This window comes from Triturus cristatus, chromosome 12 (assembly GCF_964204655.1).
Source record: "Triturus cristatus chromosome 12, aTriCri1.1, whole genome shotgun sequence".
Lineage (NCBI taxonomy): Eukaryota > Metazoa > Chordata > Amphibia > Caudata > Salamandridae > Triturus > Triturus cristatus.
Genome location: NC_140595.1, coordinates 119,797,600 through 119,810,743, shown reverse-complemented (window position 1 = coordinate 119,810,743; position 13,144 = coordinate 119,797,600).

The following is a 13,144-nucleotide window of genomic DNA, read 5'->3' as shown; positions in this document are numbered from 1 at the left end:
GTGTTCGTCCCCTGCACATTGGTGTGTGTGTTAGTCCCCTGTCATGTGGGTGAGTGCATATGGGGAGTGTTGCACACAAGCAGCATGAGGGATGGATATGGCCTGGCCATCGGATGTGAGCAGGGAGCAGTGCTGTGTGCATGCCGTGCTGAGCCAGCCCCACACCTGTGACACCCCCGTCTACTGGCACATGGGCAGAGTGAGGTGTGTACCCGCAGTTGGCAATGCCATGTGATTGTCCTGTACCTGTGTGTGTCTGTGTACTCTGCTGAGGTAGCATCAGTGTGCTGGGGCAGGTGACTGCTGTGAGGTGCTGTACATAATCCTGGTGTAGCCTGTGAGGCACAGTGTGATCCCTGGTCAGTGAGTGTGTGGTACCCCTCATGCCACCCGTGTGCTTCCACTGGCACGTAGTGCATTTGGCCTTCCACAGTGGATAATGTCCCTATGACAAAGGTGCAATTAGTTGCATGCATACCATGGCCTGTTCATAATGAGGATTGTTCTATATGTGTGTCTCTGTGTCTTTGCTCATGTGGATTAATGTATTCTCTCTTTTGCATCCTCACAGGTAGGCGCCATTGCCAAGGGGGAGATCTGGAGGGAAGCCGTCAGTGCCGTGAGGGGTACAGAGGGTCGGAGGCGGAGCCTGTCTCAGGTGAGGAAACGCTGGCAGGACATCCGGTGCTGGACGAGGAGGATTGCACGGCTCCTGCTGGGGGACTCACCTGAGAGCCGTAAGAACCGTGGCCGCCGTCGTCTGACCCACATCCAGAAGCGTGTGCTGGCGGTGGTCTTCCCCGATATGGACAGGCGCCTACAGGAGAGGCAGCAGCAGGAAGGGGGTAGGTACATGTGTGTCAGTTGTGTGTCCCCAGCCAATGTAAGTGTGCAGTTGCATGGATACACTGCCAGGGTTTGATTGTGCAGTGCGTCAACTTCTCCACAAAGTAGCACAGTGCTGTTCTCACTCCCTCCCTTCCCCTCCTTGCAATGTGTTCCCTGGTCTGTCGCCACTCTTGCACACGGTTATTTAGGCAGGCAGTTCATGCAGGTGCCCTATGCTATCAGCATCATGTGTGGGGGTGATGTGCCACAGGTATGGGGACCTTGCGTGTGCCATGGCCAATTTCAGTCATTGTGGTGTCCATGTCACTTGGCACTGATTGTGAATCACGACATAGGGGTGTGTCTCCAAAATGTACAGCCTTCCAGCATGCATGTCCAATTGTGTGCCCTCTGACATGATGTGCCTGAGTGGGAGGCCTGCTAAGTGCAGGGACGGTTGCTTAATTTGCAGTCATGTCCATCCTGGACCATGGAGGAGTGTGGGCACTACTGTGCCCTGGGGCACCTCTTCCTAGGTATCATGTGCGTCATCCAACAATATGGCCATTCACTGTGTCTTTGCCATGGGTTGCGTAGGGTGGCATTGTACCCTGGGCTCAACTGTTAGGACCTACAGGTTGCTACACGTGTCCACTGTACAGGGGGACCCATTTTGCTTGTGCATACTCACAGTGGGCATTACCTGTGTGTGTTGTTGAGACAATCTGATGATGTTTGCCTGTCAATGATGTGTGGACATGGCCACCAGGGGCTGTGTGTGTACAGTCATGAATTAGTGGAGGCCATGTGTTTCCATCCCAGAGTAAGAGGTGTACATACTTTCTCCGTCTCAATGAGATTGTCTCAGGTGTGGGTGGTTTGTGCGTACAAGGCCTACATGTCAGAAGCTTCATCCTCCTTGCTGGGTTTAGCCTGTGTGTGATGTTTGACTGGACATACGCTCAAGGTGCAGTGACCCTGTCATGTGTGGCCTGGTTTCATGTATTGCCTTTGCAGCATGCGGCAAGAGTAAATGGATATGATTCATGCTCATCCCTTTTTGACGACGCAGTGTGGTGCAGGTGCTGTGCACATTTGTCCCCAGAGGCTGACTCCTCTCTAAAATTTCAGGTGCAGTGATTTGCTGTTGTGTCATGATCTCCATTGTGTCTCAGTGGCATGGTGGGTAGAAAAACTGTGTGTTCCATGGCCTACATGTGTACATTGTTTTGTAGGTGTTACTCCTGTTGCTTTTCAGGCTATGCAATGTGACCTATGTATATTTGACTCATGTGACATAAGTGTACAGGTGTCTGATTTTCTCCTGTCTCTTCACCTTGCCCACAGCATCGCCGGGGGACACGGAAGGAGACACTAGCACGGACCGGGAGGAGAGATTGAGCACCAGTACCAGCAGTGCTGTCCTGTCTGGCACATGGAGTGGCACGGAGGCCGAAGGGAGTGAGGCGGAGGACCTGTTGACTGCCAACACAGACTATGACGCAGACGGGTCCGAGGCTGAGCTCCCAGAGGTGGCGGAGTCTGCCCCCCCAGCTGATGGCAGCCCTCCACATCCCCCCGCCACCTCAGGTTCCATCACCGGCCTCCCACATGCTCGTGGCCCTTCCCTCCGTGCTCGGTCCCCACATGTCTCCTTCCTGCCAGGCACCGCACCCCCTGCCCCTGTCACCACTGCTGCGGTGAGTGCGGAGTCTGTGGACATCCTGAGGCAGTTGCAGGTTGGTCAGACTGCGATGCTAAATGTCCTCCATGCCCACACCCAGGTGCTGACCCAGATGGAGGCATACATGGAGGGCATGTCGGCTGCGCAGTCTGACCAACGGCAGTTGCTGAGGTCCATAGACTCCACACTGACTGCAGCACTGGATCTCCTGCAGCGCTGCGTAACACCCCCTACCCCTGCCCCATCCACAATTCCCACTCCCGTGCCTGTCCCACGCACATCCAGACGTCAGCGTGCACGCACCCCAACAGACACAGGCACCACACCACCAGGGAAGTCGAAGCGCACACCTCCTGTCACGCACACACAGGGTGAGGAAGGCACACCCACTGGGTCGGGGGGGAAACGTAGAACACGCAGCCACAGTGGGAGTCCGCATTCCACACAACCCACTCCCTCCAAATCCACTCCCCTTAGCTCTCCTGGCCAACAGTCAGTGACAGCATCATCCACTGCGAGTGTGCCCCCCAGCCCCAGGATGACACCACCCCGCAAGCGGTGGAGGCGGGACCCGGCCAGGGGAGTTGAGTCCCCCACCCTGTCCACACCCTCCCCCAGTGGCGCTGCGACCCATCCCTTTGCCCCCCCCCCCTCCTTGGGGCCTGTGGTTGGATTGGGTACGGGGGAGTCGCTGGGGGAACTTGCCGACGTGTGCAGCGCCATTCTGTCCTCCACCTTTGGCGCTGGCACCCCCCCTGTGGCAGATTCATCCCTCCCTGCACCCACAACACCTACCCTTTCCCCTCCTGTCCCTGCGGTGCCTGTTTCCACCCTCCACCCTGATGCCCCCTCTTCTGTGGATGAAATGGACTTGTGAACTGTGCAGGCAAGCTAGGGGACACACGTCCCGATGTGTACCCCCCCCCCCCGGACATTGCTGCTGGGCTGGCCCATGGCCCTTGTACATAGTGGACATTTTCTCTGATATATTTTCCTGCTGAATAAAGCCTTTTCTTTTTGTTTTGCACACTGATGCTTTCCTGGACTTGCTGTTGGTGCTGGTGCTCCCTGCGTTGGGGTGGTGATAATGTGTTAGGGGTCTGTGAAATGTTGGAGTGTGCTGCTCATGGGGTGTACCCTGCCATCTGCGTGCCATCACAAAGGTCTCTGCAAATGGTATTTGGTCATGTTTGCTCTCACTGTATGGTGACATTGTCCCAAGGTGTGTTCCATCCTCTGTGGCCCAGGCCATTTTTCCTGCAGGGTGTCTCCCAAATGCTGTGCTGTGCTGTGTCTACATTTCCTGGATGTGTGAGGGTTGCCTTTCAATATAGCCATGCTGGCTCAGCGATGGCTCCGCCTGCATCTGGGGTATCACCCTTGTAGGTCACTGAACTTGTTGATGGGGTATATTGTCCGATGTCTGGGCACTGCTGGGAGTGATAGGTACACACCCCTCCTGTGTCTGGGCACTGCTGGGAGTGATAGGCACACACCCCTCCTGTGTCTGGGCACTGCTGGGAGGACCCTGCACCCACCCCTCCTGTGTCTGGGCACTGCTGGGGGTGTTTTGCACACCCCATTCTTATAGCAGGTTCGGTGCGTACATGCACGGGTGGGGGTTGGGTGCGTACATACACGGGTGGGGGTTCGGTCCGTACATACACGGGTGGGGGTTCGGGGCGTACATACTCTGCTGGGGTGGGGGTTCGGTCCGTACATACACGGGTGGTGGTTCGGTGCGTACATACACGGCTGGGGTGGGTGTTAGGTGCGTACATACACGGGTGGGGGTTTGGTGCGTACATACACGGCTGGTGGTTCGGTGCGTACATACACGGCTGGGGGGGGTTCGGGGGCGTACATACACGGGTGGTGGTTTGGTGCGTACATACACGGCTGGGGTGGGGGTTCGGTCCGTACATACACGGGTGGGGGTTCGGGGCGTACATACTCTGCTGGGGTGGGGGTTCGGTCCGTACATACACGGGTGGGGGTTCGGGGCGTACATACTCTGCTGGGGTGGGTGTTAGGTGCGTACATACACGGGTGGGGGTTTGGTGCGTACATACACGGCTGGTGGTTCGGTGCGTACATACACGGCTGGGGGGGGTTCGGGGGCGTACATACACGGGTGGTGGTTTGGTGCGTACATACACGGCTGGGGTGGGGGTTCGGTCCGTACATAAACGGGTGGGGGTTCGGGGCGTATATACTCTGCTGGGGTGGGGGTTCGGTCCGTACATACAAGGGTGGTGGTTCGGTGCGTACATACACGGCTGGGGTGGGTGTTAGGTGCGTACATACACGGGTGGGAGTTTGGTGCGTACATACACGGCTGGTGGTTCGGTGCGTACATACACGGCTGGGGTGGGGGTTGGGTGCGTACATACACGGGTGGGGGTTCGGTCCGTACATACACGGGTGGGGGTTCGGGGCGTACATACTCTGCTGGGGTGGGGGTTCGGTCCGTACATACACGGGTGGGGGTTCGGGGCGTACATACTCTGCTGGGGTGGGTGTTAGGTGCGTACATACACGGGTGGTGGTTTGGTGCGTACATACACGGCTGGTGGTTCGGTGCGTACATACACGGCTGGGGGGGGTTCGGGGGCGTACATACACGGGTGGTGGTTTGGTGCGTACATACACGGCTGGGGTGGGGGTTCGGTCCGTACATACACGGGTGGGGGTTCGGGGCGTACATACTCTGCTGGGGTGGGGGTTCGGTGCGTACATACACGGGTGGTGGTTCGGTGCGTACATACACGGCTGGGGTGGGTGTTAGGTGCGTACATACACGGGTGGGGGTTTGGTGCGTACATACACGGCTGGTGGTTCGGTGCGTACATACACGGCTGGGGTGGGGGTTGGGTGCGTACATACACGGGTGGGGGTTCGGTCCGTACATACACGGGTGGGGGTTCGGGGCGTACATACTCTGCTGGGGTGGGGGTTCGGTCCGTACATACACGGGTGGGGGTTCGGGGCGTACATACTCTGCTGGGGTGGGTGTTAGGTGCGTACATACACGGGTGGTGGTTTGGTGCGTACATACACGGCTGGGGTGGGGGTTTGGTGCGTACATACACGGCTGGTGGTTCGGTGCGTACATACACGGCTGGGGGGGGTTCGGGGGCGTACATACACGGGTGGTGGTTTGGTGCGTACATACACGGCTGGGGTGGGGGTTCGGTCCGTACATACACGGGTGGGGGTTCGGGGCGTACATACTCTGCTGGGGTGGGGGTTCGGTGCGTACATACACGGGTGGTGGTTCGGTGCGTACATACACGGCTGGGGTGGGTGTTAGGTGCGTACATACACGGGTGGGGGTTTGGTGCGTACATACACGGCTGGTGGTTCGGTGCGTACATACACGGCTGGGGTGGGGGTTGGGTGCGTACATACACGGGTGGGGGTTCGGTCCGTACATACACGGGTGGGGGTTCGGGGCGTACATACTCTGCTGGGGTGGGGGTTCGGTCCGTACATACACGGGTGGGGGTTTGGTGCGTACATACACGGCTGGTGGTTCGGTGCGTACATACACGGCTGGGGTGGGGGTTTGGTGCGTACATACACGGCTGGTGTGGTGGTTTGGTGCGTACATACACGGGTGGGGGTTTGGTGCGTACATACACGGCTGGGGGTTCGGGGCGTACATACCAGGGTGGGGTGGGGGTTCGGGGCGTACATACACGGGTGGCGCTTGGGTGCGTACATACACGGGTGGCGGTTCGGGGCGTACATACACGGGTGGGGGTTCGGGGCGTACATACACGAGTGGGGGTTCGGGGCGTACATGCACGGGTGGGGGTACGGGCCGTACTTCCACGGGTGGGGGTACGGTCCGTACATACCCCTGCCCACGCTCTGCGTGCCTGGGTACGGGCCGTACCCATGCCTTTGGTGGGTGGGTACGGTGCGTCCCACCATTGTTGCGGGGCCGTGGGGTCCGCACCGTACACAGGCCTTGGGGGCGTGGCTACGGGTCGTACCACGCGTACCCCTACATGACCCCAGCAATGCTGGTACGAGCTGTACCAAGGCCTTTCTGACGTGGGTACGGGCCGTACCGCTATTGTTGGAGTGACGTAGGGGGACGCGTGGTACGTTCCGTACCCACGCTCTTGCGGCCTGGGTAGGGTACGTACCGGTTCGCGTGACCATCCACTTCCGTTGTGGCGGACGCTTGCGTTGCTGGCCTCGCCCCCACCCCCTGGAAGTGACCAGGCCCTGATGGTCAGGTATGTCCAGGCCATGTGTGATTTGGTACCATGTGTTGGTGTTGTGTGTCCTGCCCCTGCCCCCCCCTTTGCCCCTGGTTGTTGTGCTGACCTTCTGCGGCGTCTGCGTCGGTTCCTGTACGCCAGGTGGACTGCTAGGAGGGCAGGGATGGCACGTAGGTTCGGGTCCATGTCTGTTCGTCGCGTCCAGCTGCTCCTTGCGTGTGTCGTCCTGATTTCCCGGCAGTTTTTGGCAGCCGGTAAATATTTTCCGTGCGGGATGACGTCGGTTCGAATCGTACTTCCTGGTTCGTGAAACGTAGGCTGGATGCGTACCGACGTCACGTCAGCTCCTTTCAGGATCGGAATTGTGTTTAGTTTCTGTTCGGTCGGTGTTTTGTTCGAATCGTACGGAAATGGTGTTTCCGTATGAATCGTACTTGCATTTTCGGATGGATTTCGCACCGGGTACGAGTCGGACGGAGAAAAGGCTCCGTCCGACGGTTCGTACCCGGTTTTTACCGGATCGGAATTGGCACCTATGTGTGATCTTGTGGATGCCAGTGGAGAGTTTAAGCCAAACTCTTTTACCAATGCTTGTTTTCTTTCTTTTCTTTCTTCTTATTCCCAATTCTTCTCTGAAAGAAATAAGTCTCGGCCTTTTCCTTACGGACCTTTCTTTCCTCTTGATCCTAAGGTTCTCATAAAAGAAAAATGATTCTGTCTCTTACTAGCTTTCCTCTTTTCTGCTGGTCAAGATACAATGTAGTTATGGACTTTGTTCGCGGGGTTCCATGGTTTAAAAGGACTTGCCTTTTGGCCCCCATTCGGTGCTTGCTCCAGGGTATCGCCCTCTGATCCTGGGAGTATTATGTATCTGTTGCGCCCTCCCACTCTGGGAACGGCGTCCCCAAATTGCACTCCTCTACAGGGAACTCCCCCAAACTCCTTTAAATAAATTAAATAAAGATTCTTCAATGGCATGATGTCGTATCTTTTAATCATTATTCATGATACATGGGTGTTCATCCAAGGATATATATAATCAATAACAATGATAGCCACATATTATTTCATCGTGTTACTTCGTCAATCCCAATGCATTTCGGTCTGTGCCCTTCTTTCAGGGGATGCAATCTCATAGGAAGCGATACATAAACAATGGTCCAGGGTATCACCCTCTGATCCTGGGTGTATTATGTATCTGTTGTGCCCTCCCACTCTGGGAACGGCGTCCCCAAAGTGCACTCCTCTACAGGGAACTCCCTCGAACTCCTTTAAGTAAATTAAATAAAGATTCTTCAATGGCATGATGTCGTATCTTTTAATCATTATTCATGATACATGGGTATTCATCCAAGGATGTTCGATGTCCACATATTATTTCATCATGTTACTTCGTCAATCCCAATGCATTTCGGTCTGTGCCCTTCTTTCAGGGGATGCAATCTCATAGGAAGCGATACATAAACAATGGAATGCACAAAATGGAAGGTCAACACAGGGTGCCGTTTACTAAATGATAATTAAAAATGATACCAAACATCTATGACTAGGTATTTTTTGACAAACAAAATGCCTTTGCTCAGATTTCATTTTTGACCACTGCGGTCTTTAGTGTTTGTTGTGTCAAAACTTTTTGTATTCCCTAATATTTCTACCATTTCTATCCTATCCGCGGACTTTTTTTTTGTTGCTTTTAAGAGTTGTGCTGATAAAAATGTCCATTAGCCACGCAGCCTTTGTTGACCAGGGTTGATAGACCATGGGAAGCTACTGTTCCAGTGAGAAACCAGTAGCCATTCCCTGTAAAGTAGGGGGAAAGGTTATTCTACCACTCAGGACCAAACCCCTCTGGCCTTGCTCCTCCTCGACCTGGCTACTGTGCCCCAGCCTGCATGGGTCATGTGTGGTTGAGCAGGGCACCATCTCCATAAATCATCATATGAATTATTCTGCTATCATGCCAGGACGTGTGCACATTCGCTAGTGGGCAAAGCACTGAGCTCTGCAGTGGTTCAATTTTAAAGGCACAATGCAGCATCTGTCGGAGCGACGGGACCTCACTATAGATGTTGATTTTTTTCATTTCACTCAGCACCAGACAGTTCAACTTCACTCATTTTCATTCCACACTACATATTTGGACAAACCACATAATTCAACTCAACAGCACAATTATTCAACACACCACATAAATCCAATCCACACCATAGAATTCCACATCATGCTACAAAATTCAACAGCGCACCACATAATTAAACACTACTTCATACCACTCCAAAACACAAAATGCCAATCCTCTTCATTACACTCCATGACACACAATCCCAATCCACATAATCCCAGTACATCAAAACCACATAATTGCAATCAAGACATTTCCCCTGCACACAGTACCACATAACTCGATTCAACTCTGCACAATTCCACAACAAACAATTCCAATCCAGCCCACAGAATTCCACTCCACGTACATTCACTCCATAACACATAGCTAAAAGATATTGACAATGCCAATAGCTCTCGGATTGCCGATACCTAATGGCTTTGCCAATGCTTGATATTTACAGGGCATTTAGACTTGTGTTGATCTGAGAAACCAAGAACGACTCACTCTCGCTATTTTCATGAGCATTTAGTACTCCTTTTCACCGGCGCAATCTCAGAATTTTTTTTAATTTACAGTGCACACCACACTGATTGTTACATGTTTGGAAATGTTGGAGCCAATTAACACACAGTCCTAGGGGTTTGGTATAGTTTTTTTTAATGTTCATTTAGTAAGCAGTACCCTGTGCTGATGTTTTTCTGTGCATTCCATTGTTTATGTATTTCATCATAGGAGATTGTATCCCCCTGAAGACAGGCACTTCCTGAAATGCATTGAGATTGACGAAGTAACACTACGAAATAACATGAGGTATCATTATTACTGATCATACATCCTTGGATGAATACCCATGTATCACGAATAATGATTAAAAGATCAAGACATCGTACCATTTAAAAATCTTTTTTTAATTTACCTAAAGGAGTTCGAGGGAGTTCTCCATCTAAGAGTACACTTTGGAGCAAGAGTAAGAAAACATGGCTGATGCATGTTACGGTTACAATAATGCCTATTCGAGCAGAGTTCTACGCTTTCACATTTCCTCCGTCATGCACTATTTCATCAGTCTACTTAATACACTAAGATTCACCAGGATATTTGCTTCATATTCGACATCACTTTCACAGGATTATGAGGTTTCATAATCAAATTTCCCATCATCGTATTCATTCTGAATGGAGGCCCGATATGAGGGGGAGGCAGCATTGCCTCAGGTGAGGTTTGAGATGGAGGTAATATAAACTTGGACAAGGATGGAAATCAGTATAATTTAAAAATCATCAAGATAGCTTTGAGTACCTTAATTCCCCATCCTCCAAGAACACTTTTTTTTAATCCTTACCAGAAGTTTCATCCTTCAATATTCATGTCATCATCAATAGTCTGTAAATTCCTGGCACTGTCATGCATTTCATCTATCTGTTCAAGTATACTGGCAAACATTTTCCGAGTAACGGTACAACATGCATTACCAATTATGGCACAGACACCTCCCGTCATCCAGGTCTAAAAACAAGAGCCATTCTATTTCCCAAATAACAGTTCATTGGACAACCAATTCTGTGGAAATTAACGATAGGGCTGTTGAAGTTGAGTTCCCTACCTCTTTCAGGCAACTTAACTGATTTCAGGGGTTTACAATCCCATACATTAGCTAAGGAACAAGATGACAAGTGATTGGACAATCTCAGAAATGTCTCTGGGCAGTCTCATACACAAAGATGGTGATTGTGATGGAAAGAAATTGGATGAGAGGTACAATGTAAGTCGGGTAACAATGCAGACCATTCTTTGGGCACCTAAAAAAAAGCTGTTTCCACATGCATTAAAAAGTTCCAGCTGTGATGCTGTGCATGGGAAGGATAGATGGTCTGTGGGAACTCAACTTGAGAAAAGATTGGGCAAGAACTAGAATGAGTACACGTAGGAATGGACAAATTGCATTCTTTATGCCCCATGACGATACTGCCATTTCCGACTTCACAAACCAGTCCATGGGCAGTAGCCGCTAAATGAACGTCAGGCTGCTAAACTATTAGGCAGGTAATGGCATTGCTTGATTCACAAGAGAGACAAGTAAGGTAGTTGTTTTATTCGGTCATGAAAAGCCCATGGACATGTTAGTCGTCAGATTGTTTTTTTTACTCATACGGGATGGGGGATCATGGGAACTCTGCCGCTGGAACCAGCATGCAAGTTAGTACACTTCTATCCAACCAAAGTACCAAAAATGCTTATAAAAGAGTGCCGGTGTAGAAAAGTAGGATCTGCTTGTTATGGTTACTCCCACTTTTTGCTTGATGTAAAAACGTTTTTGAATAGTCTGACCGGGATCCTACTTATCAGGACCCCAGTCTATCTAGTTTCTCCCTAAACTGTTATGACGTGTACTTAGGTACACCCCAGATTGGATACTGGGTTACCCTAGTCAGTCCCCAGAGGTCCCCCATGGACTGAAGCATGTATTATACCACACGAGGGACTATTCAAAATAGAACTACAGGCCTGCCATTGCAGACTGTGTAAGCTGGTGCTTTCACCACTTACGAAAATTATAAGTTTACTATCTCTAAGGGTCACTGCACTTAAAACCTATAAGTCACCCCTGTAGCAGGCCTTAACAATCCCGAAGGCAGGGTGCTTGGTTCCAAGTGAGGGAGTGCCCCTGCATGAGCAGGAAACCCCTCGAGCCTACATAGTTCATGCTCTCGGGATATCAGTAGATCAACCATACAGAGGAACGCAATGTAATTACACGATGACCATCTAAAAAACAGCTGAAACAAATCCTATCATGTTTAGTATCAAACATGTTGGAATCATACCCCCACACCATAAGAGGTATGATTCCAAACACTGGAAGAGCCCTCTGTTAGGCTCTCGGTGCTCCTGGTACCAGCCTTCTTGATCGGACAACACAAAATGGTTGCTGCTGACCAGAGGCCCATTTCTGCCCTCATGCTGCTGAGCCAAGCTCGAGCAGAGGAAGGCGGAACAATAGGTATCCTGCCACAGGGAGGTGTGACCTCGTCCCAGACAGGATCTAGTGTATCGGGGCAGGGTGGGTGCACTTACCAGCGCCAGAAAGTCTGCATGAGGGGCACATTTGGTGTCCCTGTGCATAGTCCATTCCAATCCAGTACTGGGAGCCAGTGGCTCACGCTCTGGCATGAAACTGGACATGGGAGTAACCTCCCCCCTGTCCAGACCCTCCCCTGGGAGAGTCCCCTGAATCTTCCCAACCCTTTCCCTAGGGAACTTAAGGGATTACCTGGGCGTAGGTCCCTAGATTCATCATGGGATAACATTCAGATCAGAAACCACTGCACTTCTACGGTCTGGGCACTCTGGACTTCATTTGGGCCAGACTTAGTTTCCCTTTCAGTTTGCTGCATCATCTGTGCCTGTGCATCATACAGGAACATTCCAAGGCCTGTGCAGTATCAAGGACTACTGAAGTAACGTCCCTTGGAGTCACTCACCTGCATTCACAGAAACCGTAACACTGCTGACCGGTCTGCTGATCCCAAGCTCCTGCGGACTCCGAAGTGTTCAAAAACACAGGTGGTGGCTTTCTATGTAACTTGAGGCCTGAGCTTTCCTCTCAGAGTTTGAGGCCAGTATCCCTCGTGGGGGCTGCAACAACCAAACCACTGTGCACCGCATACTTTTGCAAGGGCAAAGGCTTGTTGGCATCTTTGCAACAAGTGCATCGGGCTCCAAGTAGCCCCAACCTCTGGCAATTTCATCCACCAAGATCTTCAGTCACATCACATCGTGTACACAGTGGTCTGCTGCTTTGGTAAGCTGCCAGAGTTCCTCCTGCAACTCCTGTGCCTTTGGCCTGTGGTGGGGGGGGGGGGTCATCTTAGCCTTCCCCTGATTGCTCAGGGCCTGCCCTGACTCACCTGCTTGTGGTGAATCCCATGGACCTTGCAGGTCCAAACGTTGTGCTTTCTTGACTTCCTGATTGTGTTGTGCTTGCCAAAGCTTGTTGGTGCTCCCGCCAGACAGCAACCCCTCAGCATGTGACATCCTTCATGGGACAGCCCATATCCAGCTCCTGGTCATCCTCAGCATCACCTGGTCTCCACAGCTGCAGAGTCAAGGTCACCGTCATCTCTCCTGAAGCATCAGACATTGGTAGGCATTTGTCTACCAAGACTCCTGGTCACTCCTGAGTGACAAACTCTGTCCCCTCTGCTTTCAGGTACTCTTCATCCAGAATCCACGTTTGGATTCCCACAGACACTTGTTCCTCTTCCAGAAGCAGCACTTTCCTGAAGTCCT